At 49.4% G+C, this 6,557-nt stretch overlaps 1 protein-coding gene across 3 annotated transcripts in view; it reads left to right on the forward strand.

Moving 5' to 3' along the window:
- The first annotated feature begins 2,353 nt into the window (after positions 1 to 2,353).
- Positions 2,354 to 6,557, forward strand: part of LOC144511382 (N-acetyllactosaminide beta-1,3-N-acetylglucosaminyltransferase 2-like) — a 29,761-nt gene continuing 25,557 nt past the window's right edge. The window contains exon 1 of one of the 3 annotated variants that reach the window (XM_078241686.1): positions 2,354 to 2,374. The gene's annotated coding sequence lies outside the window, so the exon portion shown is untranslated. Of the gene's footprint in view, positions 2,375 to 5,745; positions 6,149 to 6,557 lie in introns of those variants that run through there. The other 2 variants (XM_078241684.1, XM_078241685.1) reach the window with 2 other exon arrangements.

Raw genomic sequence — 6,557 nt, forward strand, 5'->3', positions numbered from 1 at the left:
GAGGAGGTTTACCAGGATGTTGCCTGGTATGGAGGGGCTTGGTTATGAGGAGAGATTGGGGAAACTGGGGTTGTTCTCCTTGGAAAGACGGAGGATGAGGAGAGACTTAATAGCGGTGTATAAAATTATGAAAGGCATAGATAGGGTGAACGGTGGGAAGCTTTTCCCCGGGTCGGTGGTGACGTTCACGAGGGGTCATAGGTTCAAGGTGAAGGGGGGGAGGTTTAACACAGATATCAGAAGGACATATTTTACACAGAGGGTCGTGGGGGCCTGGAATGTGTTGCCGGGCAAGGTGGTGGAGGCGGACACACTGGGAACGTTTAAGACTTATCTAGACAGCTATATGAACGGAGTGGGAATGGAGGGATACAAAAGAGTGGTCTAGTTTGGACCAGGGAGCGGCGCGGGCTAATTGTTCTTTGTTTCTCGTTTCAAGGCTTCATTCTATGATCATCTTGCTGGTGCCAGTACAGAGCGAGACTGCGGATAGTTGGGAACCTGTCTCGGGGGCAGGGAATTCAGAAGGTGTTCGTAAAGCAGAAGTGGAAATGAATAGGGTTGGGAAGCATTTTCTGATCAGGGCCAGTGTGATCTCCTGGACTCGTTTCGATCGCCACAGGGGGTCGGAGAGGAATTTCCCAGATTTTTTTTTCCCCATATTGGCCCTGGGGTTTTCACTCTGGGTTTTCGCCTCTCCCTGGAGATCACATGGTCTGGAATGGGGGGGTGGGGGTGACTTAATAGGTTGTGATGAACAAAGCATCATAGCTGTGAGGGACAGCTCGGTGGATAGGATATTAGGATGTAGATAGGCTGGAAAATTGGGCGGGGATCCTGGATTCAGGATTCAATCCTGGACCGGGGAGCGGCGCGGGCTTGGAGGGCCGAAGGGCCTGTTCCTGTGCTGTATTGTTCTTTGTTCTTTGTTGTTCTTTGACAACCTAAATGATGATGACATCTCGCTGTCATCAGTACATACATTCCTACACACTTGAGGCAAGAGAGGAGGGCAAGTAGCTTCTACACCATCTTAACCTGAGTCCGAGCAGGCAACCAACTGATTCTCCTTGGGGATTTCAACCTCAGAATTGGGAATGACGCAAATCTCCGGGTATGAATCGGGAAGGTGATTTTCCAACAGAGTCCTCCTCTTCACTAAATGTCTAGATCTTGCTCTTGTTGTAACCAACACTCGGTTCCATTCGTAAGACAGGCCCTAAGACCATAAGACATAGGAGCAGAATTAGGCCATTCGGCCCATTGAGTCTGCTCCGCCATTCAGTCATGGCTGATAAGTTTCTCAACCCCCGTCTCCCGCCTTCTCCCTGTAACCTTTGATCCCCTCACCAATCAAGAACCTATCTGTCTCTGTCTTCAATACACAGGCACATGACCTCGTGGCCACACCCCACAGTCCAAACACTCTCACTTGCTCCACTGCACACTGCATCACCGTCTGAGCAAGTCACCGCAGACACGCCCACATCACTCGTGCTATGAAAAAGGAAGAGAAACACGCCAGCAAGAAGTAAAAGACAAAATAGACAAAACAGGAGGAAGAGCAAAGAAACACGATCCGGGTTCTTGGCAGAAAGGCTCACAAAAGGCAAGTCAACATTTAGTCACCGTGTTATAGCGTCATTTATGAGACAATCATTCTGAAATAGTGTGTGGGTGTAAAAATCGGCCTCCCACCCCCTTTCTAAACTTTAACCACCGTGTGAAACACTCCATATCCAAATGCAACAAGACCTGCACAACATCCAAGCTCAGCTGACAAGTGGTAAGTAACATTCACGCCACACAAGTGCCAGCAGGCAATGACCATTTCCAACATGAGAGGATCTAACCATCGCTCCTTGACCTTCAATGAATCTGTCTCCCCGCCTCCCCCACACACTATCAACATCCTGGGGGTTACCTTTGACCAGAAACTGAACTGGACCCAGCCGTATAAAGACCATGCCTACAAGAACAAGTCAGAGGTTGGGAATTCTGCGGCGAGTAACTCACCTCCTGACTCCCCGAAGACTGTCCACCATCTACAAGGCACAAGTCAGGAGTGTGATGGAATACTCCCCACTTCATAGAAATCATAGAAACCCTACAGTACAGAAAGAGGCCATTCGGCCCATCGAGTCTGCACCGACCACAATCCCACCCAGGCCCTATCCCCATATCCCTACATATTTTACCCGCTAATCCCTCTAATCTACGCATTCCAGGACACAAAGGGGCAATTTTAGCATGGCCAATCCACCTAACCCGCACATCTTTGGACTGTGGGAGGAAACCGGAGCACCCGGAGGAAACCCACGCAGACACGAGGAGAATGTGCAAAATGATGTGGAGATGCCGGCGTTGGACTGGGGTAAGAGTTTTAACAACACCAGGTTAAAGTCCAACAGGTTTATTTGGTAACAAACACTATTAGCTTTCGGAGCGCTGCTCCTTCGTCAGATGGAGTGGAAATGTGCTCTCAAACAGGGCACAGAGACACAAAAATCAAGTTACAGAATACTGATTAGAATGCGAATCCCTACAGCCAGCCAGATCTTAAAGATACAGACAACTCCACACAGACAGTGACCTAAGCCGGGAATCGAACCCAGGTCCCTGGAGCTGTGAAGCAGCAGTGCTAACCACTGTGCTACCGTGCCGCCCAATTGCCTGGATGAGTACAGCTCCAACCACACTCGAGAAGCTTGAAACCATCCAGGACAAAGTGATTGACAAAACAATGTGGTTGACTCTCAACTGCCCTCAAAAATGGCTGACCAAGCCACTCATTCCAAGGGTGACAAGGGATGGGGCAATAAAGGGCTGGCCCAGCCAGTGACGCTAATGTCCCACAAATGAATAAAAAAATATATGTTCTGGAATTCTTCAGCCTCCCATCACGGGTTTCTTGGTGGCGAGAGGTGGCTTGCCATTTGCCGGTGGTGGGATCTTCCCGCTTCTGTCAATGGGATTTCCCATTGATGCTACCCTTCTCCACTTGGAACTGAATGGAGATGCCACCCTACTCCATCATGAGTGACTAAGCGGAGAATTGTGGCCATACTCACCTTTGCTATGCATTTAACTCATTGGTGGATATGCTTGGTCAGGATTTGATTTTATTTGATTTGACTTGATTTATTATTGTCACATGTATTGGTATACACTGAAAAGTATTGTTTCTTGCATGCTATACAAAGCATACCGTTCATAAAGAAGGAAAGGAGAGAGTGCAGAATGTAGTGTTGCAGTCATAGCTAGGGTGTAGAGAAAGATCAACTTAATGCGAGGTAGGTCCACTCAAAAGCCTGATGGCAATAGGGAAGAAGCTGTTCTTGAGTCGGTTGGTACGTGACCTCAGACTTTTGTATCTTTTTCCCAATGGAAGAAGGTGGAAGAGAGAATGTCCGGGGTGCGTGGGGTTCTTGATTGCTTTGCTGAGGCAGCGGGAAGTGTAGACGGAGTCAGTGGATGGGAGGCTGGTTTGCGTGATGGACTGGGCTACATTCACGACCTTTTGTAGTTCCTTGCGGTCTTGGGCAGAGTAGGAGCCCATACCAAGCTGTGATACAACCAGAAAGAATGCTTTCTATGGTGCATCTGTAAAAGTTGGTGAGAGCCGTAGCGGACATGCCAAGTCTCCCCACACCCACTTTGCTGGGTAATGAACCATGACGCACTCCCCAAAACCTGAAAAGATAACATTTACATCGAGTTGACAAATTTCATTCTATTTGGCAACCTTTTATTTCACATTAATAAATGAATGGTGCTCCTGTTTGGTTCGAGGCTGTGTGTTTCCGACTGTTCCTTGGGTGACTGGGTGGATTCTTCGCGACACACGTTGATGCTTTCTTTACTCTCTGAGAGCGAAACTTACATCTTCATTTTTTTCCCCTCTCTTTGCAAACTTGTCTAGTCCAATTTGAGATGAGGCGGTGGTGGGGTGGTATTGGATGTGTGGTTTGATGATTTTGGCAAAGGGTCCAGACAGTTAAAACGGGGATTTCATTGAATTTATAATACGACATTCATAAACCCAACGAGTGTTAAAATACCAAGCTCACCTGGTCCGCTTATTTGCTCACGGGGTGTGGGTGTCGCTGGCTCGGCCCAACATTTATTGCCCATCTCTAATTGCCCCTTGAGAAGGTGGTGGTGAGCTGCCTTCTTGAACCTGCTGCAGTCCCTGAGGTGTAGGTACACCCACAGTGCTGTTAGGGAGGGAGTTCCAGGATTTTTGATCCAGTGACAGTGAAGGAATTTTGTAGTAAATTGACAAATCATAGAATCATAGAATCCCCGCAGTGCAGGAGGAGGCCATTCAGCCCATCGAGTCTGCACCGACCACAATCCCACCCAGGTCCTGTCCTATCCCCACACATTTACCTTCCTAATCCCTGCGACATTCAGGGGCAATTTATCATGGCCAATCAACCTAACCCGCACATTTTTGGATCTTTGACAAATTTTCCCTGGGGCCTGTGATGGAAGCACCATTGACACAGCAAGATCCCACAATGTGCTGTGCTGATGACCAGTCGTCTATTGTTTCGTGTTTCTAATTGATAAACCCCCATCAGGTAGCACTCTCACAGCGCTGGCCGGGTTTAGGGCCACAAGCTCTTTAGACCACCCAAACACACGGGCGTAGATGCATATGCAGACACATGGCATGGACACACATGCAGACACATGGCATGGACACACATGCAGACATGTGGCATGGACACACATGCAGACATGTGGCATGGACACACATGCAGACACATGGCATGGACACACATGCAGACACATGGCATGGACACACATGCAGACATGTGGCATGGACACACATGCAGACATGTGGCATGGACACACATGCAGACACATGGCATGGACACACATGCAGACACATGGCATGGACACACATGCAGACATGTGGCATGGACACACATGCAGACATGTGGCATGGACACACATGCAGACACTTGGCATGGACACACATGCAGACACGTGGCATGGACACACATGCGGACACATGGCATGGACACACATGCAGACACGTGGCATGGACACACATGCGGACACATGGCATGGACACACGTGTAGACACGTGGCATGGACACACATGTAGACACGTGGCATGGACACACATGCAGACACATGGCATGGACACACATGTAGACACGTGGCATGGACACACATGCAGACACATGGCATGGACACACATGTAGACACGTGGCATGGACACACATGTAGACACGTGGCATGGACACACATGCAGACACATGGCATGGACACACATGTAGACACGTGGCATGGACACACATGCAGACACATGGCATGGACACACATGTAGACACGTGGCATGGACACACATGCAGACACATGACATAGACACACATGCAGACATGTGGCATGGACACACATGCAGAAATATAGCATAGACACACATGTAGACACGTGGCATGGACACACATGCAGACACATGGCATGGACACATGTAGACACGTGGCATGGACACACATGCAGACACATGACATAGACACACATGCAGACATGTGGCATGGACACACATGCAGAAATATAGCATAGACACACATGCAGACACAGGCACGTTCCTGGACACAAGTGGAGACACGGGGCTCGGGGACACGGCAGAGTCCGGGTCACATTAACGCAGCCGCTCAGATTATCTCGCTGGCATTTCTGTTCACTCGAAGGTTTCGGCAATGAAATAGTTACACATTACAGCGAGGCAGAGAGAGAGCAGCTTCCGGACAATTACCTGAAGACTGGAGTCGCTCTGTAAGCCGCTGCTGTGGTTTATGATGGACAGAAACTCTCGGTGGAAGGAGTGAGGGAGGGAGGGTTAAAGTCTTCCCAGAGGGAGCCGAGCTGAAAGGGATCAGGACTTTTACAGAATGCCAGCAAGGAGGTATGTTTGCCCTCTGCCTCTCCGGCTTCACTCGCTCCCTGAGCCCTTGCCCTAGACTCTCCCTCCTGTCCAGTGTGTGTGTGGGTTCAGGCTCACAGAGAGATCGCAGGGCTGGATACTGGAAGCCAACCTGAAATTCTCTCCAAACTTGCAGCCAAAGAGTCTGAAACACTTGGGATCCGCTGTCAGACCAGCAGCCCACCACCTTCCCCCTGATGTGAGCAGGTAAGTGAGTGGGGTCTCTGTCTATGTGGGGTGTGGTTACTCTGAAATAGAGGGGGAAAGGGGAAGGGGGAATCCAGTTATGTTCAGATCCCCCCCGCCCCCTCTCCCACACTCTGTCCTGTTTGGGCTCCCTGTGCCCTGAGTAATTTCAATGTAATTACAAAGCTCTCACTGTCCCATTGTTCATTTGGACAACAGACAAGCTGGGGACAATGAGGCAACTTCTCTATTTCCCCGTTTGCCATGATTTACTCCCAGACTTTCTGCCTGATCCCTTTTCTTTAATCCTTTTGTCTGCGTGGGTTTCCTCCGGGTGCTCCGGATTCCTCCCACAGTCCAAAGATGTGCGGGTTAGGTTGATTGGCCATGCTAAAAATTGCCCCTTAGTGTCCTGAGATGTGTAGGTTAG

The sequence above is a fragment of the Mustelus asterias genome, chromosome 24, assembly GCF_964213995.1.
Source record: "Mustelus asterias chromosome 24, sMusAst1.hap1.1, whole genome shotgun sequence".
NCBI lineage: Eukaryota > Metazoa > Chordata > Chondrichthyes > Carcharhiniformes > Triakidae > Mustelus > Mustelus asterias.